The 12,998-nt window shown below is 38.8% G+C and overlaps 1 protein-coding gene across 5 annotated transcripts in view; it reads right to left on the bottom strand.

Moving 5' to 3' along the window:
• The window catches only part of FRMD6 (FERM domain containing 6), a 234,150-nt gene that overhangs the window by 92,207 nt on the left and 128,945 nt on the right, over window positions 1–12,998 (bottom strand). For all 5 annotated transcript variants that reach the window (XM_055303737.1, XM_055303736.1, XM_055303738.1 and 2 more), the window contains one exon: window positions 5,488–5,560. The gene's annotated coding sequence lies outside the window, so the exon portion shown is untranslated. The remainder of the gene's footprint in view (window positions 1–5,487; window positions 5,561–12,998) is intronic.

Consider the following 12,998-nt stretch of genomic DNA (forward strand, 5'->3'; position numbering starts at 1 on the left):
AGAGGAGGCAAACCAACAACAGACTCCCAGGTGCAATTTCCAGAAAGTCCGATTTAGTAGCTTGGGGCTGATTATCCTGCATTTTAAAAGACTCTTCAAGGTCAGAAAATTCAGCCCTACAAAAAAATATTGTAAAAAAAATTCCCACCTATCCCATTTCTTAGATTGAACATTTATTAGTATTTTGCCATATTCACTGCATCTATTTCTTGGGAAGGATTTTACAGCAAATCCTAAGCATCATGACATTTCACACTAAACACTTGAGTAGGCATCAAAAACTGTCCTTTTGTGAGTAACCAGATACTATTATCATACCTAATAACATTGATAATAGTCCCTTAGCCTTCAAACTTTCTACAGATCCCCAAAATGTCCCCTCACAGTTGGTTTGCTGAAATCCTGGTCCAAAGAAGTGCCATGAGTTGCATTTCATTATTAGACAGTTTTGTTTTTAAATGAAGGGTTCCCCTTTCACAGAGACTACCGTGAAAAGAGTGCTCAGTCAGGCTGGCCCTTTCAGCTTTTAGAAGCAAATTCAGATTTAGAAAGGGGGCATAGATAGCATTTCTCTTTCAACATATTTCTGTGCTCCAGGAGTTTACCAGTCAGGGTCTTTATGGCAGATATTAGACAGAATCCAGGTGAAATGGCAAAAGTTGCCTGCATGTGTGAACCTCAGGTAGACAAGAAACTGCACGACTAAAGCAACTGCAAATTTGCTGTGCTGTCTTTCCCCAAAATGTTGTACAAAATGTTCCTGTGATTAAAAGTTTCCCTTTCAGAAATGCATAAACTTGTGGAATCACCATGTTGTATAACCTGAAACTAATGTAACTTTGTATGTTAGCTATACTAACAAAAAACAAAAAGTTTTTCTTTTCAAGCAGTTCAGGAAATACTCCCATGCAGTATCCCCCTCTTGGAGGCTCATAATGTACATTTAATATATTAAATCCTGTTTGGTGTTGCACAGATTTTATTCAGTGTTTCTCAAACTCATCTGATTTATGGAGTTGGGTTTCTTTTCCCTATAGATCACCTGTTAACATCTTTTAGAACATAGTTTGAGAAGTGCATTGATTCAATGCTACTATTATTATTGCTTTTATTAGGTACACCAATGACCATTTGTTCTGATAAAGGATTGAGTAATCACATTTGCTAGTTTTTCCCCTCACTCTTAGATCCTGTGGTATAAACTGGAATTTTTAATTCCCACTGAAAGGTAAGTGCTAGCAAGTACACGATATGAGCCCAGTAACAAAATGCTGCCAGAGTTAGGATTTAATCTAAAGCCCTAAAATTTGAAGACTTAATTGGTAAAAATCCAGGTACCTGACAGGGTTGAGTGTCATTAGAGAAAAAAATAATTTCACAATGTATTACTTATATTCTCATCTCCCCATCCCCTGTCCCTTTTACTGCACTTCGAAACAATGCGTGAACCTATGCGTCTAACTTGATGCCCTAAGGAATAGAAGAACCTAGGGAAATAGTGCCATTCCCCTTGAAACTAGTCATTCTAAAGAGGAGTTCTGGGATCCCTGGGTGGTGCAGTGGTTTAGCGCCTGTCTTTGGCCCAGGGCGCGATCCTGGAGACCCGGGATCAAATCCTACGTTGGGCTCCTAGTGCATAGAGCCTGCTTCTCCCTCTGCCTGAGTCTCTGCCTCTCTCTGTGACTATCATAAATAAAAAAAATAAAATAAAGAGGAGTTCTCACTTTTCCTTTCATGATGATCATATAAACATTTGTGAAAAACAAATGAAGTAAGTGGCACATAAATCAAGTACTCCTAAAGATGGAGATTAAGGAGTTCTCCACTCTGGAATCTGTAAATGTGTTTTTTGTTTTTGAGAGTTTCTCCAAGCACCCTGTAGCCTCTTCTGAATGCTCTTCTCTATCTACACACTGCTGTGACCGCCACCACGCAGGGATGCCAGGTGGTGGTGGGTGGCAATGACATCAGGAGAGATTCCACTCACCCAAGGGAAACAGAACTATTACTCAAAAAATGTACCAATTCTGGAACTTCTTAGTTTCTCACCCCAGGTGGTAAAAATGTCTCCACACTATCTGGGCAAGTGTTTAGAATGAACAATCTTTTCTCAGCTGGGAGAAAGTCAAAATGCCTACGCAATAAACCAGACCACCACCTCTCTCCATTCCTTCTGTGGCTGTGAGTTTGATTCTTCATCCCCATGGTTTGAACTTTGTAGATATATACGGCCCCCAACTATGGAAATAAGAGAAGCCCTGCACCACAAAATAAGTGTCTGCTGTATCATACAGGTATAATAATTGACCATTGTAAATCTCATTGTTAAATTTTCTCATTAGTTAGCAGTTACATTAACTTTTTCCCTCTGCTCATCAGAATTTTCCCCCCTTGATTATTTCCTCTCAGTTGGCACAGTGAAATAAAATTGGATTCCAACTAGGTGACCCAGCTTGTAACCCATAACCCAGCTTCACTTAGTGTGTGTTGTTATGCAAATTACCTAACCCTCTCTGAGCTTTCACATCTTCACCTGTGAAATGGTGATTACAAGATTATCTCAAGGATTATGAGAATTTCAAGATATGAAAAATATGAAAATGCTCATCTCATATCCAGTATGAGGGCAGTTGGCAGATGTTGGGTTCTTTGCTTTCTTTTCTTCTCTCTGCTTGCATTATTTGTCACCCAATCTCATCATTTCAGGAAGAAATTCAAGAATAAATGATTTTCCTGAGTGTGTGCTTTTTTTTTTAACATAACACAATGATATAACACTATGAAAGGCTTATCCTATAAGGATCTGCTTCAGTTTGTTGGAACAGAGGAGGAGCTGTATAGGAGAAGCAGTTGTCCAGTTGGCTAGAGGAAGAATACAGTCAGCATGGATCCTCTACCCCTACCCACATCAAGTGCTAGGTTTTAGTTTTAGTTTTTAACTTATTCTAATCATTCAGTCACAACAAGAAATGGAAACTAAGCATTCCTTTCTGCTTGTATAGATATCAAATGGCCTGTTTCAAGTTATAATAAGACTCTGGCCAACATGGAAGGCTTGTGATCCTACTGAAAGGGCATAATTAAAAAGACGGACTATAGTAAGTATTGACAGGGATGTGGAGAACCTGGAATCTCATATTGCTGGCAGGCAGGTATATCTTCCAGGTTGAAAAATAATTGGGTGGTTTTTAAAGAAAAGCCTACCATCTTAGCCAGCAATTTTGCTCTTGGGAATCTGACCAAAAGAAATGAAAACATATATTCACACACACACACACACACACACACAAAAAAAAAACACGTATGTGACTATTCATAGCAGCGTTATTTATGATAGCAAAGGCCTGGAAATAATTCAACTGTCTATCAGCTGGCACATGAACAATGGAATAGTATTCAGTAATAAAAAGGAACAAGGATATCTGCTGCAACAAGGATAAAAGTCAAACATAGTATGCTGAGCGAAAGAAGCCAGATTCAAAAGACATTGGATGATTCCATTTAAATGTCTAGAAAAGGCAAATCAATAGAGACAGAGCATATTGGTGGTCACCTGGAGGATGGGGTAGAAGTAGTGATTCACTGAAAACAGGCATAAAAGATTTTGGGGGAATGTTGGAAATGTTCTCAAATTGGATTGTGGTGATGATTAAATAATTATAAATTTATTAAAACATCAGTATATTATATATCTAAAATAGATTTTATGTTAATTACATCTCCATAAAGTTGTTTTTTTTTTTAGTTTTTTTTTTCATAAAGTTGTTTAAAAACAATGCTTATTGTTATGCAATTCATGAGATGATCTCCATGTCAAAAGCAGCAGTAAGAGATTGTGGAGAACATCATAATCAGGCTGTATTTCTGGAAATAGTCACACATCTGTCTTTCAGCTCAAATACCCAATAGTCCATGACTCTGATTATAAACAACTCCAAAGCTCCAACTTTCCAACTGGGTAAGGTGGGGGCAGTGGGCATGGGGGGAAGCAGAACTGGGTGATGTCAGCCACAGAAGACAGAATATGGAGAGAAGATGAGCAGGCCACAGCTATTTCTGTTTATCTACATCAGGAAAAGAGATGATAGGATGTCTACACGATCCGATCTTTTGACAGCTTGGACCCAATATGCCCATCCTGCAATTTTTCATCTTGGCCAGCAGTTTCTCTTTGCCCCACCTGTCCCACTCCTCCTTTTTCCTGATTTCCAACCTCCATGGGCTGCCCTTTTTATCTACTAGTCCTTCTGTCATCTATGCATCAGGGTGTCCTATCTAGCTAGACCTTCTAGAGTCTCAACCCCTGTATGCAACAGTTTATACCAAGGAAAACTCTGTTTTTCAATCATTATTTTTCTTATACTTACAAAACTTATGAAATTTCTTTCTAGGTCTCATTCACGTACATATACTTAAGAAGCTAAGATTATTATTATTATTATTATTATTATTATTTAGAAGCTAAGATTATTAAGGGTGCCTGGATGGCTTAGTCGATCAAGCACCTGTCTTTGGCTCAGATCATGATCCTACGGGTCCTGGGATCAAGCCCCTCATTGGGCTTCTTACTCAGTGGGGACCCTGCTTCTCCCTCTTCCTTTGCCTGCTGCTCACCCTGCTTCTGTTCTCTCCCTCTGTCAAAGAAATAAATAAAATCTTTAAAAAGAAAAGCTAAGATTGTTAACAGGCAATTTACATTACCAAGGAAAGTGAATGTGAGAATCTCAAAGTAGTAAAGCTTTACTATTTTGGAACTTGATAATTTAATAATTCTCCCTTTCGTTTCATTCAGTCCTTGTATTTCAGAATGAAATTATCAAGAGAGGAAGCATTGTTATCATGCAGATAAATGTCATATATTCCTAATACTGATGGCTGCACTTCTACTAGGCATATAAAGAGTAATCAGAAATGTGTGAATCAACTAAACATCAGATAATTTGGCATATGGTGCTTATTTAAACTAAAAGCCTATTTAAAATCTACTTTAAAATTGAAAATATCCTCCCATGTCTATATCTACCAGTTGAATACTTTGAATTTTGAATTACACGAGCTTATTTTCTATAAGAACCAGGCGCCTTATTTAATCTTCACACTGACCCTATGAGATAGGAATAATAATTTCCCTTGTTTTACAAATGAGAAAAGTAATACATAAAGAGGTTTTCTGCTCAAAGTGACAGTTGGTGGGTAACATAACCAGGATTCAAATCTAGGTCTTTCTGACTCCAAAGCCAATGTCTTCAGTCACTATACTGTACATCTAAATAGAAATCATGATAATACCTTGCAAAAACTATCACCCTAATTTTTTAAAATGGAGAAGCCACAGGGGACAGGGCATATGGCTCATTCAAGAAGAGCCAAGAAGTTGGTTCCCTGTAGATTTCTGTCCTTGACCCATAAGGGCCTCCTCTTCAGTGCTTTATAACTTGTTCACCATGCTCTCTTGAACAGGACTCTCTTCTTTTACAGGGTACTTACCTGAATTCTAGCTATAGGTTCCAGACAGCCAGAAAAATTCAGACTCTTCATTTTCTGGAAATCACTGGAGCGGCTGAAAATAAAAGGACCATTTTGTGTTTAGCTTACCAGGTCATCAGAGATAATTAAGTAGCTATTTTATTTAGTTAACATTTAATGCAAAGATTCTGGCATCAGTTCCACTGATAAGAAGACATGAGACTATGGATCAATAACATTATCACATGGTGGATATATGCATAAATTTTAATTAACTAAAACTAGTCATTTTACTCAAGGTACATCATTATATGTAAGATCCCTTTAAAATCTCTCTTTGGTATGTTTCAGGCTTATCCTCTCAATCTGACATCAGGCAAGAGTAGCAGAGAATAGAAATCCTGAGAATGGAATGAGAGATTTACGGAGGAATATGCTTTAAAACCTTTCATTATGAAGATGTGGCTGCTGCTATTTAACTGTGCAAAACAATCCAGTCCTGATTTTGATGATGGTGAGAAAAAGTTGTACATTATACGGTTTCATTCATACGGACAATATAAGAAATAGTGAAAGGGATTATAGGGGGAAGGAGGGAAAATGAGTGAGAAAAATTAGAGAGGGTGACAAAATGTGAGAGACTCCTAATTCTGGGAAACAAACAGGGGTAGCGGAAGGGGAAGCAGGCAGGGAGAAGGGGTGACTGGGTGGCAGGCACTGAGGAGGGCACTTGACAGGATGAGCACTGGGTGCTATAATATATGCTGGCAAATCAAACTTCAATAAAAAAAAAAGTACACACACACACAAAAGAAAAAGTTGCACAGGCAAGTCTGGGACATACTGCAACCTTTCCCATTTTCCCTCCAGAGTTCTCTGATCATGAGTTCAAGTAAAGCCACTCAATTCTATTCCCCCTCAGTATAAGGAATCTCAAAACCCTTTAATCTGTTTGGTAAATGAATATAAAATAGAATCATTAATTCCAGATCTTGGTTTCATAACCAATAATAATTCCCATTTATTGAGAACCTACTATAGAGAAGTCACTGTAGTTGGCATTTCACATTTATTATTTCTAATCCTGATAACTAGGCAAATTAAGTGTTCTTATTCCTATTTATAGGGGAAAAGATGTCCCCAAACATCTGAGGACAAGGGAGATTAGAAAACTCTGACTCAACATTCATGTGCTTTCCATCATGCTATCTTACTCTTCACTGAATCTTAGAGAACCACCAAGGATTAGATTACTTTTTTGCCACTTAAACAAACATCATCAGTTGCCTACTGAATGCCTATAAACCTAGGATATGACAACCTCCCCAAAATAAGAAGCAGACCTTGTTCTTCAGGAGCCTGTAATTCAATAAAGAGAAAAGAATGGAATGAAGTTGCAAAAAGAGTGAGTCAGCCAGCAAGTGCTACAGGAACTTATAGGAGGGCACAGACATGAGATGATGAGAATGGGGGTCACCTACCCAGGTGGAGCCAGGTGCAGGTAGGCCTGGCAGAAGGCACATGTTGGACAGCAGAGAAGAGAGGGAAGAGCATCCTGCAAAGACTGGAACTAGGAATGGACATGATGCACTGAAGAACAGTGAGGACACCCACCTGGGAGGGGTCAGTGTGATGGCATTTCTGCCAGGCAGCAAAAAGATTCGAATGAGACAGTGACTTAACCTATGGCAGCTGTGGCACTAAGGAAATTCCATTCCAGTCAGGCAGGGTGGAGGGAATCATTATTTAGGTACTGCTTCCTGTCTCGAGTAAAAATATGTCTGTTTTTTGGCCAGCATTTAAGAAAAAGAAAGGAAAAAAGCAAGAAAAAGGAAGAAAGAAGAAAGGAAAGAAAAGAAAGAAAGAAAGAAAGAAAGAAAGAAAGAAAGAAAGAAAGAAGAAAGAAAGAAAGAAAGAAAGAAAGAAAGAAAGAAAGAAAGAAAGAAAGAAAGAAAAAGAAGGGAGTGGTAAGGGAAATCCCAGAAGGGCCATGGGACAAATACAGGGTTAGAAATCAGAATTTCTAGGTTTTGTTTTCATTTTCAGTCATTTATTCTCTGAAAATGCAACAGCAGAAATCATTGAAGCACCTCCGAATAAATTTTTGCTAAATGGGAAAAACTATATAATCATCTCCCTCACCATACACACAAATTCATCCCATTCTCAATATGCAGATGGTTAGAAGTAAAACTCCCAAGTGTTCAAATTACTGATTTAGACAGTGAAAGTGGCCCCAAACTACCCTGTTTCATCCCCTTCCAGCACATATAACACTGGGATTTTTTTTTAGGTTAACAGGAGAGGAGATGGTGTTAACCCTCTCTATAGTTTTAAGGCATAATTGCCAGATACAGTGTAATTTTTTACTGTCATAATCTTCCTGCTACTTGGACAACTTGAGAATCCTCCAATGTGTTTGATTACATAGTTTTAATTGTGCAAGACTGGGGTGAGCACTTATTTTAGTGAGTTTTATGGAGGCAAGCTAGCCTTCCAGACAAATGTTCCCAAATGCTCCCTCAGCTCTAATTTGGATTTAAAAAAATCATTTTACTAACTCGCTGAGCTTAAAAGACAGTGCTGATGTTTAGCTGTCTCAGCGCTACGGTTTATAAGGACAAGTGAAGAGCATCCCTCAGGGCTCCTGAAGCTGATCTGAAAGCAGATCTAGACAATGCCCATGTTCCTGGCTAAGCAGAGCCTAGCAGAAGCCATTTCATACAAGACAACAAAGGGACAGACATATATATTCCACAATGGGATGACACACCCATATACACTTCATCTTACAAATTCATCTTGCTTTTACTCAGGCAGCAATATTAAAAGCCAGGAATGAAAGGGACCAAGGGGGAACGTTCAGAAATTGGAGATTCCCATTTACTCTTTCACATATCATTCAGGTCCCCCAGGCCCTAGAAATTTTCTTTTATCCCAGCTGGTGAATAGTATTGTCCATATGGTGTCCTCAATAAGGGATACTGTTTCTAAGTTGCGAAACAGTAGGATAAGGATTGCAGCAAATTCTTTGAATCTATCTCTTACCTTACAAGTGCTCTACAATGCCATCTTGCTTTCATAGATTGGTTCACTTATTTGACATTTATTGGAAATTTACTACAATTACAGTAAATTCAGTCCTTACACTGAGACTGCTCATAGTCAGGCAGTAAAACTTGATGAGACAGTGTGGAGAAATGCGATATGATCATGAACTAGGTGTTAATGGTGACAGGAAGAGGACAGCATGATGAAGTCTTCTAGGAAACCGTGATAGCTGGGGAAACTCCAAAGGGTAATGAGGAGTAGTACAGTCCAGGTGGAGAAAACTTATCAAAAGAAAACAGAAATGACACAAATAAATAAAATCATGAATGAAAGAGGAGAGATCACAACCAACACTGAAAAATACAATCATAAGAACATATTATGAGCAACTATATGCCAACAAATTAGGAATCTGGAGAAATGGATACATTCCTGGAGATGTAAAAACTACCAAAACTGAAACAGAAGAAATAGAAAACCTGAACAGACCCATAACCAACAAGGAAACTGAAGCAGTCATCAGAAACCTCCCAACAAATAAGAGCCTAAGGCCAGATGGCTTCCTGGGGGATTTCTACCAAACATTTAAAGAAGAATTAATACCTATGTCCACTATCACCGCTGCTGTTAACATAGTACTAGAAGTCCTAGCCTCAGCGATCAGACAACAAAAAGAAATAAAAGGCATCTGAATCAGCAAAGGAGAAGTAAAACTCTCACTCTTCACAAATGACATGATACTAGATATGGAAAACCCAAAAACTTCCACCCCAAAATTGCTAGAACTCATATAGGAATTCAGCAAAGTGGCAAGATATAAAAATCAATGCATAGAAACCAGCTGAATTTCTATACACTAACAATGAGACAGAAGAAAGAGAAATTAAGGAGTCAATCTTATTTACAATTCCACCCAAAAACCATAAGATACTAGGAATAAACCTAACGAAAGAGGCACAGGATCTGTATTCAGAAAACTATAGAACACTCATGAAAGAAATTGAGGAAGACACAAAGAAATGGAAAAACGTTCCATGCTCATGGGTTGGAAGAACAAATATTGTTAAAATGTCTATGCTGGGGATCCCTGGTTGGCTCAGCAGTTTAGTGCCTGCCTTTGGCCCAGGGTGTGATCCTGGAGTCCTGGGATCGAGTCTACATCTGGCTCCTTGCATGGAGCCTGCTTCTCCCTCTGCCTGTATCTCTGCTTCTCTTTCTCTCTGTCTCTCTCATGAGTAAATAAAATATTAAAAAAATAAAAAATAAAATGTCTATGCTACCTAGAGCAATCTATACATTCAATGCAGTGTGTGTCAAAATACCGTCAATTTATTTCACAGAATTGGAACAAATAATCCTAAAATTTGTATGGAATCAGAAAAGACCCCAAATACCCAAAGGAATGTTGAAAAAGAAAACCAAAGCTGGAGGCATCACAATTCCACACTTCAAGCTCTATTACAAAGCTGTAATCCTCAAGGCAGTGTAGGGCTGCACAAAAACAGACATTGATCAATGGAACAGAATAGAGAACCCAGAAATGGACCCTTAACTCTTTGGTCAATTCATCTTCAACAGAGAAGGAAAGAATATTCAATGGAAAAAAAGACAGTCTCTTCAAAAAATAGTGTTGGAAAAATTGTACAGCCACATGCAGAAGAATGAAACTAGACCATTTCCTCACGCCATACATAAAGCAGCTTTCTAATAGGAGAAAATCATGTCCAGGGACATGAGAAAATATGTGTATGACCTTCATGAAAATAAGAAAGGTTATAGAGCTGGAAGAGGGCTGAGTGCTTGGCAGAATTTAGCTTTCTTTTTTTTTTTTTTTAAGATTTTTAAGATTTTATTTATTTACTCATGAAAGACACAGAAAGAGGGATCCCTGGGTGGCGCAGCGGTTTGGCGCCTGCCTTTGGCCCAGGGCGCGATCCTGGAGACCCGGGATCGAATCCCACATCGGGCTCCCGGTGCATGGAGCCTGCTTCTCCCTCTGCCTGTGTCTCTGCCTCCCTCTCTCTCTCTCTGTGACTATCATAAATAAATAAAAATTAAAAAAATTAAAAAAAAAGAAAGACACAGAAAGAGAGGCAGAGGCACAAGCAGAGAGAGAAGCAGGCTCCATGCAGGGAGCCCGACATGGGACTCAATCCCGGGACCCCAGGATCATGCCCTGAGCAGAAGGCAGGTAAGCCACCCAGGTGTCCCAGAATTCAGCTTTCAAAGTATTCAGCTGGACTCTGGTTTTCACAATAGAATGAATTTGACTGTTTGAACTTGTGGAATTTAGAAGTCCATTTTCTTTTACTTTATTCCATTTCATTTTATTTTATAGATTTTATTTATTTTTTTTTGAGAGAGAGAGAACAAGTAAGGAAAGGGGAAGAAGTAGAGAATCTCAAGCGTATTCTGCACTGAGCATGGAGCCTGACACGAGGCTCAGTCTGACAATCCTGAGACCATGAAACCAAGTCAGATGCTCCACTGACTGAGCCACCCAGGTGCCCCTCAGGAGTCCATTTTAAAAGCCATTTCCTTGACTGATAGTCAGGAAACATGATGGCAGCCAGGTTCAAAATGCATAACTCTGAAGCAGAGATTCTACAATGTATCCACTTGGTGATAAAACAAGAGCATCTCATTTCATTTCTTGAAGTACGATCAGGAATTCCACTGAGATCATTTTTGTGTTGTTCTGTTTTAATAATCAGCTATCCCTTTTTCATATTCCATAAACCAAGGGTATTTTAACATGTGTGTCAAGGTCAGCTGATTTTAAAATCTGATCTTTTTTTTTTTTTTGAGGAGCAAAATTTGATCTCCTATTTCTTGAGGTATTAATTCATTTTTATTGTTCATCCAAGAGAATTGGAGATCTTATGATAAATGACAAAGCCAGATAATGAGTCAGTGCAGACAAAGAATTAGATTAAAGGACTCCCAGTGCTTGGTGCAAATGAATCTTCAGGGTACTGTGAATAGGAGCAAATATCCTAGAACCTGAGTAGAGTATGTATGTGTTGGGGACTGAGCAACAGCAGAGCTGGGTCAGGGACTGACTCAGAGGAAATAACCCTACCAGTGAGTACTGTAATAGGACCTGAAGTTCATAAACATGCAATGAACCATTTTCTCCTACATTTCTTCCTATAACCAAGAACTCAAAATCAGGACCACTGCTACCCCTGTCTTTTGTCTAGGACCCTCAGTTCCAGGTGGAAGGCTGATTTTCTTATACAGAGCTGCCTTAATTGATCATTTTCCTAATTCAGTTGGTATAAATATGACAAGGGTAAGAAAGAGCCTGATTTACACCTTACTGGGATGATGCTGATCCCTGTTTCTATCGCCAGACTCCCCCACCTGAGCAGATACCCTTATCGCAAAGTGTGGAACTTGAGGCTTATACAAATTGTGTAGGAGCTAGAGGGTAAGGAGAGGGATGCTCTTTAAAAAAAGAAGATAAAAAATTATGTATGTAAGATTAAGGACAAAAATGAATAATTATTAAGGAAAAAAATTACAACAGGTAACTGAAGCCTTGAAGATTTGGAACTTTTCCTAAAATACCTCAGGGGAATTATCAGTGAATTATCAGGGGAATTATGCTTTACATAGAAACACTTCCTGCTCACACTCCAGTGTTCACTCTACTCTTACAATACACTACAAGTCCCGGCCACTCTGAGCATGGACAGGGACCCAAGTAAGTGAGGGACCTGAAGCTTATGTTTCATTGGCTTCATGGTTCACCCACATATGGTATCCCCGGTTGCAGGATGACTTGGATACACATCATGGTTTACCAGAAAGTCCCAGGTTATGCCTGTTATTCTTGTTTAAATTTTAATAATTCCTTTTAATTCTGAAAAAAAAAAAAAAGTCCTGGTTTGCACAATAAATAATATGCTCACCCTATTTTTGTAAGTCACCTCTGTAACCACACAAGCTAGGCCCAGGTAGGAAGCTCTCCATCCTAACTTTTGGATCTTCATTGTCTTTCTGCCCCAGCTGGACCTAGGGGAATCTCTGTTTCCCAATCTTAAAGTGGGGCTAATCACATTGACCTATTTATAGTGGGTTGCAAGGAAAGTTCCTGTTGTGTGGAGCTGTTGTCCTTGTTGTTTTTGTTTAATCTTCTTAAAAGTCATTGTTTTACTATAAATTAAAACTTAAAACAAAATTAGTCACTAGTGTATAAGGTTTCTCTTGTTTAGAGACCCAAGACTGTAAGTAATACCATCTAATCCAGTAGAGTTAGTTGTCTTTGTTCTGCTTGCATGAAGATCCACCCAGCTTCTTAAACGACCTATAGGGTGGAGCAGCAGGAAGGCCTGGTTAAAAAGATTACCTGGGTGCCTGTCCTTCAGGTGATACAATGCATGTGAATGTGCTGGTGGACTAAGGAAGTGTTATCCATGCAATAGCTTCGTTTTGGTGGGTCAAACTCTCTCAGTTCATCGCTATTAAAGAAAGAC

Source organism: Nyctereutes procyonoides, unplaced genomic scaffold, assembly GCF_905146905.1.
Source record: "Nyctereutes procyonoides isolate TBG_1078 unplaced genomic scaffold, NYPRO_anot_genome, whole genome shotgun sequence".
Lineage (NCBI taxonomy): Eukaryota > Metazoa > Chordata > Mammalia > Carnivora > Canidae > Nyctereutes > Nyctereutes procyonoides.